Source organism: Cupressus sempervirens, chromosome 5, assembly GCF_028749045.1.
Source record: "Cupressus sempervirens isolate cs-2001-9-10 chromosome 5, ASM2874904v1, whole genome shotgun sequence".
In the NCBI taxonomy this organism is placed as follows: domain Eukaryota; kingdom Viridiplantae; phylum Streptophyta; class Pinopsida; order Cupressales; family Cupressaceae; genus Cupressus; species Cupressus sempervirens.
The window spans coordinates 458978499-458997477 of NC_143122.1; the positions used below are offsets into that span (position 1 = coordinate 458978499).

Genomic DNA, 18979 nt, shown 5'->3' on the forward strand with positions numbered 1-18979 from the left:
GATGGTGAATATGCAATAGTGTAGGCTACACCAGTAAAGGTTGGATGGCAGTGAGTCTTGACAAACTTTGGTTTCTTAGGTAAAGCTTCTAAGTCTTGAGAGTATTCTAAGTTGTCCATGTTTCATTCCCCATATGATTAGAACTCAAAGAAGCATGAGTTATTAATAGTTTATCAAGTCTAGGAAATACAAATGCACCAAATACCTATTGTTGTTATTATTGTTGAATCTGTTGTAAATCACCCCTCGGCCTTCCACCCATTCTTTGTCATTGTTGGCTTTGCCTCTGTAATTGAAATGGTAGCATAAAAGTTTGCATATGTGTCATTCCAGAGAAAATCCCAAGTAACAATTGTTGTTAATAACCAAAACTTGTAGGCTGCAAGGAATTACAAGAATTAGGGAATATCTAGCCAAAGTAACTCCATGTGAATCAAAATTAAAGTACTACCAATCCCATTTACTAACCTATGGAGGAATCGAGCCATGAGGACCCTGACCATAGAATAGTTGTTGTGGGGCAAGCATTAGAGCACCAAGATGATATGGTGATAAAGTTGGTATTGCAGGAGTAACTCCAATAGGAGCTCTCATCTGAGCAATTTGAGCCTAGCATGACAACAAATCAAGCATTTACATTTTTTGCAAGCACTTGAATCTTCTATGCATCTAGCAAATCAATATGGGCATCTTGAATTTTCTAACATAAGAACTCTACATACCTATAGTCTCACCCTTCTCTCTAGTTTTCTTTGAGCCAATGTAACATAAAGAGGTTTTCTTCCAGCTATCTTTCCACTCATCTCAACAACCTACAATTCATGACAAATACATCACATTCAAAACTAGGCCATGCTGCAGTAGATAGCAAACAGGAAAATCTAGTTAGATACTATGAATTCAAACAAAACATCTAACATGATAATAAATAACATCTTACAACACATGACTTCTTCTGGAGAAGAAAAATCCACAAACCTAGATACCTCGCTCTGACCTTGGGAGTCCCTCACAACCTAAAAATAGTGGCATGATGTTAAGAAATTAAATGCACAAAAAAACTAGAATGTTTTTCCATGAGAAGCTATAGGAGCTGAATTTAACCACAATGTAATCCACAAGAAAATAATAAAATGGGCAAAACCTTAACAACATCATAGTCATGAGAAGACATACCTTGCAAGATGTTATGGTGCCAAATTTTAAAAACAATTCTCTTAGCTTTTCATCATCAATGGAATCATCCAAATTTTTCAGATACAAATTAGCACCTTGGTTTTTTTTTCCATTTTTGCCTTCCTCTCTTATTCAAACTTGTTTTTCAAATTCTGCCTCCCTTTCAACCTATTTCTGTGTCCTTCTAACATATCATTCCTTATCATCATTAAAAGTTTTTCCATTTAAACTCTCAACAACATTAGCTACATCATCTATATTTTAAAAATTAACAAATCCAAAGCCTTTGGATTTTCCATCCACATCCCTCAAAATAATTGCACTACTGATGGGGCCAAATTTACTAAAAATATTTTGCAAGTCTTCATCTATAGTCACGTTAGAAAAGTTTTTCACAAAAACATTGCTAAACTTGGGAGTACCCATTGATCGTTCTCTTTCTTGTCATCTCACAAACAAGCCAACATAGACCTTCTTTCCATTAAGAAACAAGCCATTCAATTTTCAATGGCACTTTGTGCTACCTCTTCTTGCTCAAATTGGACAATACCATAACCTTTGGACTGGCCATTATTATCTGTAGCCACTTTGTAAGAAAGAATGATCCCAAAAGTAGAGAATGTATCATATAATCCTCTATTATCTATACTTTTGTCGAGATTTTGAAAAAAAATAACTTTAAGATTAACACACAAATTTTGAACTATTATGTCATAGCAAGAAAAATAAATAAAAACCTACAATCTAGGTTAAAATTTTGGTGTAACATATTCACCTTGATGAAGATTTTTGCAAAGCTACTCTTCTGAATGCTTGGATCACAATGGGAAAACATTACTCTCATTGGCTTACCATTAACACCAATATAATTCAAAATCTCTAGAGCACAAGTTGCTGCAAATGCAAAAAATACTTGAATTTTATTTAACATATCATAAATCACAATCGAACTACAAATATCAATGCATTTAAGTGTTCTCAAGGAAAGGAACTTGGTTACAATTTTTGGAAATGAATAACATGCAAAAACAAGTGGTTAAACATGTTATGGAAACTGTGTTGTCAATTACAATAATAAACATTTAGTAATAGATACATAAACAAGCTTTGGTTAAGGATCTATAAAATAGTCTTTGGGCCCTTCATAGAAAAGATGCCAATTCAAACTTTAAGAGGCATGTGATATATTCAAATTAGGTAAATTACCACATTCATTCCTATGGTGCAATGCACCTTGATGAAGGAAATCAAGATGCAACTCCTAGGCAATCTAATACATATGATACCTTTGGGCTTGGTATTATGCCTCAAAGTAACTGCTAAAGCTACCAAATCCTACATATATTTTATGATTATTGAATACAAACTTAGAGTTGCAATGATGGGCACATGCCAACAAAACCCTTTGTTGGAGTTTTAGGAAATTTCCATTTCTAAATGATGGAAAAATTAAAACAAGTAGTAAAACTTCCCCTAGTTAAAGTATGCACAAACTGATTGACTATTCTAACTATCCAAAACATATTTAATCATCAAACTATTTTTTTTATGTACAAATGAGTAGATCCTTAACCAAATATGAAGGGCCCTAAATATCATTACTTTTGAAGGGAAAACTTGAAGGGCCACAATGTTATAATTCCGACCTACAAGGGCGAATCACATAAATAAGTAACTTCATTGATGAAGCGTGAGCTGCTAGAAAAGGGTTATGAATAGAAGATTTTGCTGATTCACTGACAATTTTACCATTACATGAACTATGAAAATTCAATAGTAAAAAATGGCCTTTAAAGGCATGAGATGCAAGATAATTTCTATGTGGACACAGGTGAAACTAATGTGGTATTCAGAGTAAAATGGCACTCTTTGGGAGATTTCAATAAAATTTCTATTAGGTGCCTTGAGTTTCCCTTCAAGGCTCAAGAAGATTGTCCATGTGCATGTTTGTAGCTATTTGTTCCACTCAATAGTCATCTATGGAAGTTGTGTAAAACATATCTGTGATGACCTCTACCAATAGCATACAGAAAAATAGTATAAATAGACCAAACAAACAACTACAACCTAGACAAACCCAAAACTATTCTAATCAATAGTTATTTTTGCACTTCACTCATATTACTTCAAAATAGTACACAAGTAGAGTGAAGTGCATCAAAGTTTCAAACTACTACAAATTACAATAACACACTCACTGGTAGATCTAGACATTAATATTCATATTCCCAATGTTAGTATGAATGTAGGTCTACTACTTAAGTGTTTCTACAGGAACTTGGACACTTCTATTTGAGATAAAGCCAAGTACATTATATAGAAGTGATATATGGTGAGAGGAGCACAATTGGGACCCAAAGTAGACAAATGTGAACTTGGATTAAAAATAGAAAAGGTGAACATTCAAGGGGAAAGGGTGAATATTCAAGGATGCACATGCAACTTTGTCAAGTGCTCCTAAATATCATATTTTTTAAAGGGGAAATTTTAAGGGACACAATGTTATAATTTTGATCTACAAGGACAAATCACATAACTAAGTAACTTCATTGATGAAGTGTGCGCTACTAGAAGAGGGTTACGAACATAAGATTTCGATGATTCACTGACGAATTTACCATTACATGAACTATGGAAATTCAACAATTAAAAATAACCTTAAAATGCACAAAATGCAGGATGATTTCTATGTAGATGCATAGGTGAGACTGATGTGGTATTCAGAATAAAATGACACTTTTTGGGAGAATTTAGATAAACCTTATGTTAGGTGCCTTCAATTTCCATTCAAGGATCAAACAAATTGACCATGTGCATGTTTTCATGTTTGTAGCTATTTGTTCCACTTAGTGGTCATCTATGGAAGTTGCACGTAAAACATGTCTGTGATGACCTCTACCAATAACATACATAAAAATAGTATAAATAGCCCAGACAAATAATTGCAACCTGGACAAACCCAAAACTATTCTAATCAACAATTATTTTTGCACTTCACTAATATTCCTTCAAAATAGTACACAAGCAGAGTGAAGAGCATCAAAGTTTCAAACTACTATAGATTACAATAACACGCCCACTTACAGATCTAGACATTATTCATATTCCCAATATCAGTTTTAATGCAGGTCTATTGCTTAAGTGTTTCTATGGGAACTTGGACATTGATGTTTGAGATAAAGCCAAGTACATTATGTAGAAGTGATATTTGGTGAGAAGAAGCGCAATTGGGACCCAAAGTAGACAAATGTGAACTTGGATTAAAAATAAAAAAGGTGAATATTCAAGGTGATTGATCGAAGATAAGAGAAATTAAAAATATACCTACATACATTCATGTTCAAATAACTTGATGTATTTATAGGCATAGGAACATATTCTTGTTAGTCACCACATCAACATGACCATATCATAATCAAATAAACAAGAAAAATTAATGTAATTAGAAAATTAAACTCTAGCATCTTACCATTATTTTAGCTTTAGCCTTGCAAGGATTAGAAGAGGGCAAATTGGTTGAATCCCCTCTATTGATGGAGTAAAAAGATCAAGCGCTTGAGTTCCTGCCCATATGAAAATGATCACTCTCTCCCATCTCATGCCACAAAAATTGAAGTGTCGTGTCTTCCCTCTTTGCTCAAAGAAAAATCAATAATAATATTTTTAGTTTTATTTAAAATAATAAATATAAATTATAATAATTTTTATATAGTTTAATTGCAATTGTTATATAATGAGTATTGATAGACAAATGATAATGCATACATATTTATAGAGAACAATGGTTAAATAGTGATAATGTATTCTTTTTTCTCATAGTAGATCTATAATAAGGTGTCTTCAATTTTTTAGTTTTTAATGATTATAGAAAATAAATATCAAAGATAATTTTTATTTATAATAATAGATATTAATTAATTGTGATAGTTTTTACAAATTTTATTATTTATGGTACTGAGTTTTAACTTTAAAGAATAATCTAAGTTTCTTTATAATAATCAAAGTAGTAATTTAAATATTTAAATTAAATTATTTTATCTTAAAATATCTCTTTTAAGGAGGAGTGTGATTGGAGATGATATGACTATATTATATTATTTTTCTTGATCAATTTATTTGAAAGACCTAATAAGTGGAACTACTCATTGCCTAACTAATTCTTATAATTGTTTGAAACTAATTAATACATAATTAAATAGCCCATAATATCATAACATTATAATGTTTTTGAATAACGACATCATCCTCTAAAAGAAAAAGTTATGTTCCAGATGACCATCGAATAAAATCTCCTAAGCCATTCAACAAAGTGTACTGCTTTTCCAGAAGATGGAAGGTGAAATCACAATTAATATGAGAAAGAGAAACTCCAAGGGCCATGAATGGACTATGGAAAATAAAATTAACTTAATCCATTAATAAATAAACCTTAGAAAAAGTGACAAGAGAAAGTACAAATGCCTAATTATTTGTGAGTCACTTATTAAGTCATTTATTAGGTAAGTTAATTTAGTCACTTGTATTTGGGTTACTAATTATCCAATCATTTATTTAGTCATTTATATTTGGTTGATCTTGTGATTTTACTTAGTGATCAACTTAGTCAATTATATTTGTAAATTTCAAAAATATACTAGAATGTGATTAGTTTTAGTTAGCTAACTAAAACTTTTAGTGGTGTGACTAAAAAGCTTAGTCACATAGTCACATATTTTCCAAAATGTACAAGTGTCCATGACTGCCATAGACATATTAGGAAGTGTGAAAAGTGTGCTTTCTTCTCAGGTAATCAAAGACTTATAGCCCTTCCACTTCACCCCATCCAGGTCGATCAACACTTTGCCCAATGGGGATTAGATTTTTTTGGTCCTATTAATCCACCTTCTAGCTCTGGTCATAGGTGGATTTTGGCTGCAACAGATTACTTTACAAGGTGGACAGAGGTAGTAGCCTTAAAGGATTATACAAAAGCTTTGGTGGTGGAATTCCTTAATGGAATTATTACAAGGTTCAGTGCTCCTTCCACCATAATATCATATAATGCCAAATCATTTGTAGGAGCTCAGATTTGTGCATGGGCAATTGATCATGGCATTCACTTGAGCACATCTTCCAATTACTACCCTCAAGATAATGGTTTGGCTAAGTCATCCAATAAGAATTTGATTAGAATCATCAAGAGGACTATTGTAATGCCCTGCCAAGGGATCCAAAGAATTAACCTAGAATTTCACTAAGTTTGGTAACATTATTTTTTTTTTACATGAAAGTAAATACCATACATAACTTATTCACAATAATGGAAGCAATAGCAATGTCCGTCTGAAAAGTAAACATAATATACATAACAGATTACATTCTTTAAGATCCCTTAACGTTGAATTACATACATGAATCCATCTAGTACAACAACCACATGAAATAATAATGATAAGTCCAATGTTCATACATTACATTTCCAAATGCTCAATCATCCACTGTACATGTCACAGGGTATGAAAGCTTAAAAGAATATACATATGTGAAATAAGGCACATCATCCTATTCTAATCCATGATACATCAAAGACAATCACATGATACATCATCATAGAAGACATATACATCCATCATAAAGATCAAACAAAATAAACTAAGTGCACGGTTCCTCCCAACCGTTAATAGCATCATTAGACCATCGTGGGCCCTAGCCATCCCTCCGTGCGTAACATCCCAAATCACCGAAGAGATCACCGGTAATAACATAGTAGGAATGTCACTCCTACAACATCATATGTAGAAAGTAATCTAACATGCAAATATAAGCATAAGATAACATCATCTAACATATGCTAATCATCAATGAAAAAGGATACATATCCACCATCACGAAGGATGCATCAGCCACGATGCCTCAATGAATCTCAAATGATAAGAGTGGAAAATACACTACCACCCGACTGCGTGGTACCTAAGTGGTCCACTCCCACCGTGCTGAGGAGATAATCTCAAGTCCCAAACAGGCTATCCATAACACATAGCACAAATCTCTATAGTCCATGAATCCTAAAAGTATACTAACTCAAGGGTTCCAATCACGAAACTGACATCTACTTCCCAGAGGCACACAATGACATGTAGGAACCTACTATGCAAGTGGGAAAGTGTCATTGCAATTATCACGTACAAGTTACCCTAGCAGTTAGCTAAACTCCACGAGTCCATACTGATTTCATGTGGCCACTAGTATCCTCTCATACTGACGAGGCATACTACGGAATGCAAGGTCGCAACCATGCGTCTCACTACTCCCATCCTAGCCTGTACAAGCACTCAAGGCATGGGCGAGAACAAAACAATTATCTTTTTAGGTTCATTTTGTTAGTATTAGGTGTGAATGTTATCACTTATTAATCCAACTTACAATGAGTTACCCTGGCAGCCTCTTAGGGCCCCGGCCCCCATTGCAAGCCACTTCCCGTCACTACATGCAGATATCCTACCCTAATGCTCATGGACTCATAAATCTCAAAATCGCAAAAGATAATCCATAAAATCATCAAATATGCATAAAAACATCAAATCTCCATGAGCAAACATCCATAGAAAAACATGAACACAACAGCTCTCTATTGGCAACTGAAGTATCACTGATAATCAAAGTATCCAATGGTTCTCAATAACCAAAATATATATCTCAATCATACTGATCGAAGACTCCAAAAATGGTTGAGTCAAACATGTCACAACATGACATCATCAAGAATAAATCCACATCTCAGTCTCATCATGGCGACTAGAAAATAATCAAGGATAACTGATTGATAACTCAAAAATGATTAGCTCAAGTGTCTCATACGCATACATCTCAGCTTCACACATGAAGATTGATGAACAAATACAAACAGTAAATACAAACATTTCATAGAGCATACAATCACATTACCATGGTTGGGCTTATAAAGATCGAGACCAAATAAGATCAACATGCCAACACATCTCATAACCCCCGAGCCTCTGGTAACAACCTAGGACTGGTCAACACTAGTTAACCCAAAACCCAAAACAAGAAGCATATAGAATACACAATGCGAACACATGTTTTGGTTTTGCTAAGTTTTAAAATTTGAATTTAGAAGTCTCAGTTTGCGTATTCCCAACCCATGTATTTGTTTGATAGATAAAAGTTTCTCCTCAAAACTACTAGACTCCATTTGCTAATTGTACTAATAATATTTTGTCTATATAAACGTTGTTTGAAAAAGATCTCTATCACCAACCAATAAGACTCATTGTAGATTTTAACATGAATAATCTCCAAATTCTTAACATTATCATCTTCATTAAACAACTCTAAAATTGTTTAATATATATTAAATAGTATTCAATATACATTATAAAAATTTCACTATATTAAAATCTCTTTTCTTTAAATTTTCTCTTATTTAAAAATCCATTTACTTAGATTGACTAATAATTAATTACACTTCTTCTACTATTAACTAATCTTAATTAAATTTGATTTAATTAGATTAAATAATAAACCATATAAAACTAATGCATATTAATAAGATTCTAATAAGGGAAGATTGCAATAATATCTTTAATCCATTCCATGCTTTGGTATATTATTTTTTCTTGTGAAGTTTTAGCATAAAGAACTCTTGGTTATGGGAAATGGAGAAATATTTGTCTTTGAATAAAAAAATCTTAGTACGATGGCCATATCTCTCTAATGAACCGTTGGATCGAGCTGAAATTGAAATATGTTGGAGAGGGCCAAGTCGCACCAATTCTGACTGGAGCAATCGAATAAATTTGATCACAATAAAAAGTTATGAATGACTGAGTTCGGGTCTATCCAAGGGGCAGCGACAGGGCAGTTTGTGATGAATTAAATTTTTTTTCTTAAAATAATTGTTCTCTAAATTTAACCATAAAAGGGTTTATTCATACGCATCTAAAAATATAATTGATAGAAAGATTACATCTAATCATTTGAATTTTCACCATAAAATTTCTATTTTAATTCCAAATCTTGTCTTTCTAATTTAATATAAATTCGAACACAAATCCGGTTCATATCTAATTATTTCTCCTTAATTGGATCTAGGGTTTTTCTATTGTTTTCTTCTCAACCAAATAGCATATCTAGATTCCAATTTCAAATTATAGATTCAATCATAAAGAAGTTTCAGACACATATAACAGACACGATGAAGACAAGAATGCATGATGCGGAAATAGCATAAGTAAAATCACAAGAATCTACCCGGATTCTAATGCTAATTCGCTCTTCCTCAGAAAACCCGCAGAGCAAGCTCCCTTCTTTAGAGTTCTTGAGTCCTCCAATGCTCCAATTGCTCTCCACCCTCTCCCTAAGCTTCTATGAATGCCTGAATACAAAGAGCTCTCAAGAAACCTTTGGAATGCTTTTTGAAACCGCTGAAAGGTGTCACCAACTAAGCATGGGTCTTTTCCAATTCTTTTTGATGAGTCATAGAATTGTAGACACCTTGTGCTTAATTGATGCACTAACCCCCATGTTGTTGACACATGTTAATTCTCATGCAAGCTTATAACTCCAATAATTTCTATTTAAATTTTATAACTTTTATTTTAATCTTTTATAACTTTTATTATTATTATTATTTTTATTACTTTATTATTATTTTATAATTATTATTAATTTTAATTTCTAATTTTCTTGTATTTAATTCCTTTTTCCCAATAATTCACATTACAATCAAAATATCAAAGATCATGATATTTTATTAATCTTCTCAAATAAATAATTTATTAATTAAATCTATTTGTTAAGACTTAATTAATGGAAAATTCACCATAGACCTCCAAGATAAAATATGAAAACCCATCATAGAACAAATCATACAAAATAAATCTAAAGGGTTAAAATCACGAAATATGTCATCTAACACATTCGGTGGGTATTCAACTTTGATACTTGTCCTAACTCACTAGGACAAATGGTTTTTAGGTTTGGGATTTGGACTTGAGGATTTATCTCCCTTCTCTTATCATTGAGATAGTATAATAGGGTACGCTCATCTTGGCAATTCAGGAAAGTCGATACCCGATACTTGCAACCTGCAGAAAAACCATGCATGTACATACAATATATAATGCTAAGCTAAACAGAAAATGGCAGGAAGTGGTGCATCGTGTAGATCCCGACTAAGCAGGTGACTACGACTCCCTTCCTTAACCACATCAAAAATGCCATACAATAAGAAAACACGCACATCATACACATGCAAGTATGGGGTAAGTAACCATAATAAAACACATGAGATAATAAACCATCTAACTAATCATCATTAATAACTGAAAACGATGTAATGATCATCATACATACATGAAATGTAAAGTCTAAATGATCTCATCATATATCAACTGAATCCTTATCATAATATCTGATAGTGTCAAAACAACACCACTAAACCATCAACATAAAACTAGTCTACATAGTCTGATAACAATAAGTCTAGAAAAGATGTGAACGAGGGTAGGCACTACAACTATTGAAGATAATCAAAGGTGTTGCCATCATAAATTAAGAACTGCCCTGTAGGCTGACAGAATAACACCTAAAAGGGCTATTGGAAATTCTCCATTCATGTTAGTATATGACAAGGAAGCTAGACTTCCTATCCCATTGGAGTTTCCTACCCTTGAGCTAGATCATCAATTGGAACTTATTGAAAATTATGCCATGTCTATAAGAATGGAAGATTTGATGGAGCTGGAAGAGAAAAGGAATCAGGCCACACAAACTTTAGAAATACATTAGCAAATGATGAAGAGGAACTTTGATAAGAAAGCTAAATCTAGAATTTTCAGAGAGGGTGATCTTCTGTTGAAGTGGGATGCATACAGAGAAAAAGTAGGGAGACACTCAAAATTTGATGTCGTATGGAGTGGTTCCTTTGTAATCATCAGTTGCAAGCAAGCCAATGCTTTCTAGTTAAGCAGCCTAATGGTGAAATCTTGCCTATTCCAGTTAATGGAATATATCTCAAGCCTTATTTCTGATAGGAATAAATGTTCATGTATAATTGGTTAGTTTTTCTTCCTAGTCTTTCCTATTTTCCAAGAAGTGCACGGGCACATGTTTTGTTTTTTTTGTAGCAAAGAGTTTTGGTTCCAATTTTGTAGAGTTGTAGAGGTAGAAGGGCATGTTTTATAGCTCCAAATGCGGCAAAGGTGATGAAATAGATAAGTTTTTCTTTCAAGATTCAAAGACTCCATAGCCTAATGGATCTTTTTGTGGTCACTGGTCTTATGCCAAGTAGGCTTGCATCCCCTCTAAATTGCCAGAAATATTAGCCAAAAATGTCCTCCCACCAAAAAATCAAATTCAAAAAATAATCCATTCAACGGTCACTTAGGGTTTTTATGAAATAATTTAATATTAGCTATATTTTTTATTTCATGTCATGCCTTAGAACATTTCTAGTCGCAACCATGCAATTCACGTAGTCATGGTTGGTTAAGTGCTTAACCAAGGTCAGAGTGGTGAAGGTGTGTTTTCTTTGTTTTCACCTAATGGCAAGGTTATATTGACATACTGTGGTTTAAGTCATGACAGTGTGGAAAGGGAAAGTCTTCAATTTTTTAAGAATAAATTTTTCACTATTAGATCTTTCTAATCTACAGCCAGTGCATGGTCACAATAGGTTAAGAAGAAGATAAGGTAAGAGTTGTGATCAAGCGATTTCCCTTGTTTCACTTGGTCACAAGGTTAGAAGGTGAACCTCAGGTTAAGGAGGCAACGATGTGGATACGGCCAGAATCTCAACCTTCATAGGGTCACAGTGGTTAATGGAAAATTTTAGGGGCAAGTTGTAAAGCATCAATAACCAATGGCTCACAATTTCGCAAGCAAGAACTGTTATTGAAGAAAGGTGGTGGTGAAGTTGTGATCATAGGCAGTCAAACATAAGATATAAGATCGAATGCTGGTAGAGTAGTAGAATGGTAAGAGATGTTTGGTCCATGTGGAAAGGCTTAATGGTTTACTTTAGTTGACCAAGTAACAAGACTAATTTGGCAAGTTGATGACAACAAAAATAGGTCCTTGATGATGAATCTGATATTTATGATCTCCTGTAACTAGTTTCATCGTTCCTTGGGTCTAAGAAATGCAAAGGAACACTCCATCACCATCAGTTGATCCATTTACTCTGTCAGAAGTTAATGATCATTGTTCTTGACCTCTCAAAACTTTGTTTGGTGAAGAAGTGATCTTTTCGCATATGGATTTGCGTTGTGATCAGATCTTTTCCAATTTTGCAGTGATTATTCTCTATAGATTTGGTTTTAGTGGTTGAATTTTATCTTAGGGTGAAAGCTATCTAAGTTAGGCTTACACTATAAAAGAAAATGTTGTACTCTTTCTTAGGGTCAGATCTTCTATGTTTCTCTAGTATTGCCCCAACATGCTACTGTGAATTCCCGCTTTGCCTCTAAATTATATGACATATTGTCTTATATCCTTCAGCCATTAATGTATTGTGCAGGCTTTCTGCCTCTCTTCGATGTACTGTGGATATCTATAATCTACATTTATGTATCTCTTTGTGTCATTCATTTGGTTATCTGGTCTATATGTAGCTAATAGATTAAAGCAAGTCTGAATCCCTATATCTTTGGTATTTTGTGTTAATGGTATTGTGCATGTATGGGCAGAGATTGGTGTGAACACCCTATTTTGGTGCATCACCTCCTTAGAATAGATTAGGTAGTTACTTTCATATATTCCTTCTCCCTTTTCTCTTCAAGAGTACTTTAAGTGCATCTTGATTTCAAGTCTCACAGCTTGGAGGTTGTTTCCATGTTTCACAAGGTTGTCCTTAGGTAAAAACTTTGGACAAGGGTGCAAGCTTTTGTGACAACACTACACTTTCTTACAAGATGGTTTTTTCTTTCATGCACGTGGGCAACTAAAAATAGCAGCAAGCATGAAAGACATATTGTTGCATGGAAACCCTTCCCAATGTTGAAAATGGTGAAGCTTTCCAACACTAGAACACCTTGATCTTGAGCAAGAAACACTTGCTCCTTCTTTTGATACTCACCCACATGTTCAAGAGTAAACATAACCAAGGGAAACATGCATTATTGTGGAGCTAGATGCCTTATGGGGAATCCTCTTGATGGCTCCAAGTTTAAGAAATTATCCTTGACCACATTGTTGTGCTCTGCAACCTTGAAATCCTTATGACCAACAAGGGTTGGCTCTGATGTTATGGGTGGTAGTGTGCTCTCCTCTTGTTATCATATCATGGGAGACTTCTTACTGCAACAGTTGGTCTATCTTTTCTTCTTTTTGCAGTAGGCCCTCAAGTTCCACCATAGGCTCAAAAGACAAATTTTGTCCCTCAAGGATAGGAACAATCTCATTATGCTTTTCCTCCTTGAATCACTATTGCAACACATGTTCTTCAATTACCAGCTTCTCTTGTTTTGTCTTTGATGTGGGAAAAGGCATGTCCACTTCATCAACAATGAAGAAGGGGAAATAATCATTTGAGGGCTCACCATCATCAACATGGGGAGGTTTTTGAAGTATAGGCTGAGATTTAGGGTAGCTTGAAATGGAAATCTAAGGAGGATTGCTTTGTCTAAAGCTAGAAAACTTTCTCCTTTGTGGTTGTTGTGCTTCAACTTCTCGCATTTGGGAAAGCTTGAGCCTTACCTCCCCTCATATTTCCTTTGTCTTAATTCTTCCTCCTACTGCAACCTAAGGAGGGTATGGTGAGATTCATTAAAAATGTCAAAATCCTTAGACACCATGCTGTAAACATAAGGTTTTCTCTCCCACATCTCCTTGTAATCCTTAATCCAAGAAGTTATAATGAGCATAACATAAGAAAAATCCCCAAAATCTTTATTTGGGTACAAATTTTCAACATAGCTTAAAAAAAATCCAAGTTTAGAAAACTTGAATCCCAAATTATCTAAATGATCTTGGAGCCAACCTATCTTTGAACTGAGGTCTATTTTCGTCTTCATCTCTTGTTTCTTTAGAAACTCCTGGGTTGTGATGAAATTGGAGGGGAAATTTTTCACATATTCATGGCCATAATGATGTGATGGGTTGGAGTAAAATTAGTCTCCTAGTGATCTAGGTAATCATGTTGGCCATAACCAAGATGTGGCTTAGATGGGGAATAGGAGCGCTAAAGACTAGCCTCTTCATGATATGGGGGAAGTGGGAGACATCTCTATGAAGGGAGTCCATAATAAATCATTTAAGAAAATAACTTCATAGAAATCCTAAAGAAACATAAAAAATTGAAAATTGTACCTGCACTTGGTCTATTAAAACCAAAAGATGCATAGAGTCGCAATAGTATTGGATAAAATGCCTCCAAAGGCCAATGGCACTAAGAAAGACACCCAATTTCTCAATGAATGGATCTTCAAACTCGCTAACTAGTGGACTTATGAACTGAAATCTTGTCCCACTAGCCATGCCAAAAAATAGTGACACAAAATGCACCCTTGCTTGAGGTATGACCCTCAAGCGACCTTGTGTAACATGGAAACAACCTTCAAGTGTGGGACTTGCACTTTGAGGTTGAATATTTAGAGAAGGCCAACTTCCTTACAATCATGATGCATCTATACTACTACTTAAGAGGAAAAGGGAGAAGGAATGCATGAAATTAAATGCTAAAAGGGAAAGGGGGTGATGTACCAGATTGAAACACAGTTACTAACTATACTTTTAGATGCACAAAACATGATCAAAACATTTAAATACACAAATCTTAGCTCAAATATACTCTTTCAAAATTCACATGAAGGTAAAACTAGTGAGATGGTACAAGGAAACAAGTTCACAAGACAATATTCAATAGCAGGCTACACATGATGTGCAATTATGAAAGAACAAAAAAGAAATAACCCATACAAGGAAAGATATTGCACAATGTATTAGACTAGCAAGATAAGGTAAAGCTAATATTTTCATTCATGCAAGGTAAAAGGATGACAAATACAGAGCATAATGTTGTTGTAATGAACTAGAGAATAACCTAGAAAAAATATTCACAACTTTCCTTTATAGATCAGGCATAACTTAGATCTTTACATGAAGTTTGAACCCCAACCAGACTGGAGTTATATTTACAAAAAGCAATAATGAATATCAGAATAAAATCTAATCATGAAATGCAACTTGCTATTTGAAATGATAGAAAAGCCAAAAATGAATGCACCCAACCATAAGGGAGATCTGATCCAAAAGATTTGATCATTCCATGCATTAAAGAGGCATGGAGATGCATTGGCATCATGCAAACAAGGTCCAATATTCATCCAATATTTAAGAATTGTCCTTGGAGACATTGTTGGATGTCAAAGAACGAATTTCACCACTGTCAATAAATACGGGTAGGGATAACACACACATTAACCCACCTACGTAAACTATAGAGTTTACCCATGTGGAAAAGATCAAATCTACCTCAAAAGTGGTGGACTGTTGATGTAGGTATTTCTATTTAAAATGGATGACCTAGATGCTCCAAAAATCTCCTAATAAATGATTAAAATAAAATTGTAGATGAATACCTTTTAATTTGATGGTCGACACTTTTGCCAATGCCCGGTGGAAGAAACAACATATGCTTTCACTATTTTACAGGCTACTAAAAATGACCTCTACAAAATAGCACAATGGGATAACATGAAAGGCCAGCCACCAACTAACATGTTAACCCACCAAAGAATCCATCCCATTGAAAATCTCTCAGATCAATCATATGTGATGGGCTGAATGGGGGCAAAAATAGCCAACAAATACCTTTGTCACTTTTGGGATCAAACTTTCTTGTGAATTCATCTCTCTTAATATAACGTCTGCTACCAAAAACTTTGAAATGATTTATACTAGGAGTATGTAAAAACCATATTTCATAGGGAGTCTTGCCAATTCCTTTCTTCATTTGTATCTAGCTCATAATCTAGACTGCAATACTAATTGCTTCTCTCCAATACATCTTGGCAACATGTAATATCCCCTCTAAGAATGGATTTTTTTTTGTAGAATAATAGTTGGAATAAACACATAGTCAATCTATTAATGAATATATCATATAGTAGAAATTGTTACTAATTGGTCAATTAAAATATTTTGATAAAAACATATGGATAAAAGTCATAGCTAGGCATTTGTTATGCCAAGAGGCATAAAGAATGCCAGAAGAATATCCCAACACATGAATATGTCAAGGAATATGTTGTATAAGGAAAAAAAATTGCATGGCAATTATAAAAAAATTTGAATATTAAAATTGAAATAAATATATGAATTATCATTTGACATTCTAGAAAAAAATTTTGGTGAGAGTTATAAAAAATATTTATTTTAATAAATTTAATTTAAAATTGCAAACGCCATTTGGCATTCACAAAAAAATTTAAAGCCAAATTAAAATATGTCATGTCATTTGGCAATCATAATTATTAACAAATAGAAATAGAAAATAAATTTATAAATGATATATTCAAAATATTAAATTGAAAAGTCAAATTAAAATAGAAATAGGATTTTGGTGTAGGGGCACCTAATCATGAAACGATACATAGATATATTAAACTTCATGTATTAAATCCCAATGTAAAGTAATTAAAAATTCCACAATAATGTTAAATTTAAAATGTAAAAGTACAACATTGAAAAATTAGAAAATTTTGAAGATGTATAAATATGTAATTGATGCATTAGATAGGAATTCAAACAATCGTGTTCGAGTAGTTCATTGATGTGTAACTCCTAAAGAAAGGGTTATTATAAAAGGGTGGAAATCGATCAAAAGGGATATGTTAGAGAGAGAGAGAGAGAGAGAGAGAGAGAGAGAGAGAGAGAGAGAGAGAGAGAGAGAGAGAGAGAGAGAGAGAGAGAGAGAGAGGACAATTTATGATGAAAGATGGCTCTTTGCATGTACAGCTAGAGCCATTTGACTGAGGAGTGCAATAATAGAATTCAGCTGGTTAATATTATGGATTTGTAAGTTGGAAATCAAATAATAAAGCTTTAATTTATTCCTATTATATTCTCATTTTGTGTTTCAATTGCTACAGATGATATTGGGTATTGACTCAAAGTTTGGGCATTGATTATCTTTGGAAAACCAATACAAGAGTGAGTCATTTACACAGATTTATTAATATAGATTTGAAAATATATTGATATGCATTTGATATTTTCATACTCATATGCTTTAACCAAATTGGATATGCAGATGGTTCTATGTGAATCAAATCTAATTTCAAGAATAAATTACAGATAGTTTTCTATCTTATTTTGGGAGTCAATTCAATAGTGTTATTCCAAAATGCATTAGTCATAAAATTAATGGTTTTTAGCTCTTATTGGTTCCATGTTCTTTCAAGTCTCAACATTAAATGCATAAATGCAGATTTCTAAGGGCGTAGCTATCCTCCAGACAAAATGCACCTTTGACCAAAATTTTAAATTTTTTTTTAAAAAAAAACACAACTGATTTTGTTGAAATTTTTGACATTTGTTCTTCATGATCTATATGCTCTATAATCGAAAACAATAAAAATTTGAGAAAAATGCATTGTGTTTTCGGAGATCTAAAGAATTATTTTTCAACTTTTGGTGCATTCTATCTGGAGCATAATCAGTGCTGATTTCTAACACCAACTGGGTATAGGTGAATAAAATTGATTAGTGCCATGATTTTATGATCAAATTTTATGGCACATATTCTTTGCCTTAAATGTCTCGAGATTGAGGAATTAGGTCTTTAAACATGTAGTTGCAGCTCTATTTTATGAGCATGAAATAGAATCACCATTGGTTATTCACACAAAATTTTCAGATTAAAACAGTTGAAATTTCTTTGTAAAGTATTGGGTGTGATTAAAAAAAGATCAAATATTGGAATATTATAAATGGGACGGAGTGTTTCCAAAAGATTATAATTGTAACTAAATTATTATTATTTATTTAATAAAGATTAATTGAAAATATATTAGTCTAAAAATAATAATAGAAAAATAAAATATGGAAATAGACACCTCTTATTTTTATAAATTATAATTAAGATGTTTCTATTTTTTCTTTATGTTTTTTTATTAGAAATATCATTATATTTAACTAGAAATGTAAAAAGTAATAATATAGAAACAACTTATTTTTCTATTAATAAGAATTTCTTGGTTTTCATTATTAATCATAATTAATGAGTTCTTTAAAAGTAATATGAATATTATGAACAATAAATTTTAAAGAAAAGAAATTCAATATTGAATATACATGTAATATAAGTTCATTAAAGAAATGGATCATCAATTTTTTGAAAATATTAATTTATAATTTATTATGTATAATTATTTTTCAAATAAAATTATTTACTATTTTTTCAATTAATGTTTCAAATCACAATATTACCCTAAATAAATTGAAACTTACCCAACAAAATTAAGACTTGGCTCTAATACTAAATTAAGTTGAAATCTAAATTTAATTATAACTTCACCTCTAATCTTAATTAAATGTTGATAATTATTTATCTAATATATTAGATATTATAATTTATGTTTAATTAACTTTGAGAGAGAGAAAGAGAAGATGCAAAATGATGAGATGAGGGAGGGGAGAGAATGTGAAAGAGGGTAATTAGGGGGTTTATTCAGAGAGAGAGAGAGAGAGAGAGAGAGAGAGAGAGAGAGAGAGAGAGAGAGAGAGAGAGAGAGAGAGAGAGAGAGAGAGAGACTATGTTTTTAATATAGAGGGGGATAGAGGGAGAACTAGATAGGGGGAT

General features: G+C 32.9%; 1 pseudogene; it reads right to left on the reverse strand.

The window, feature by feature from the left end:
- Positions 1-217: 217 nt before the first annotated feature.
- LOC149556762 (polyadenylate-binding protein 2-like) overlaps positions 218-18979 on the reverse strand; it is a 46934-nt pseudogene continuing 28172 nt past the window's right edge.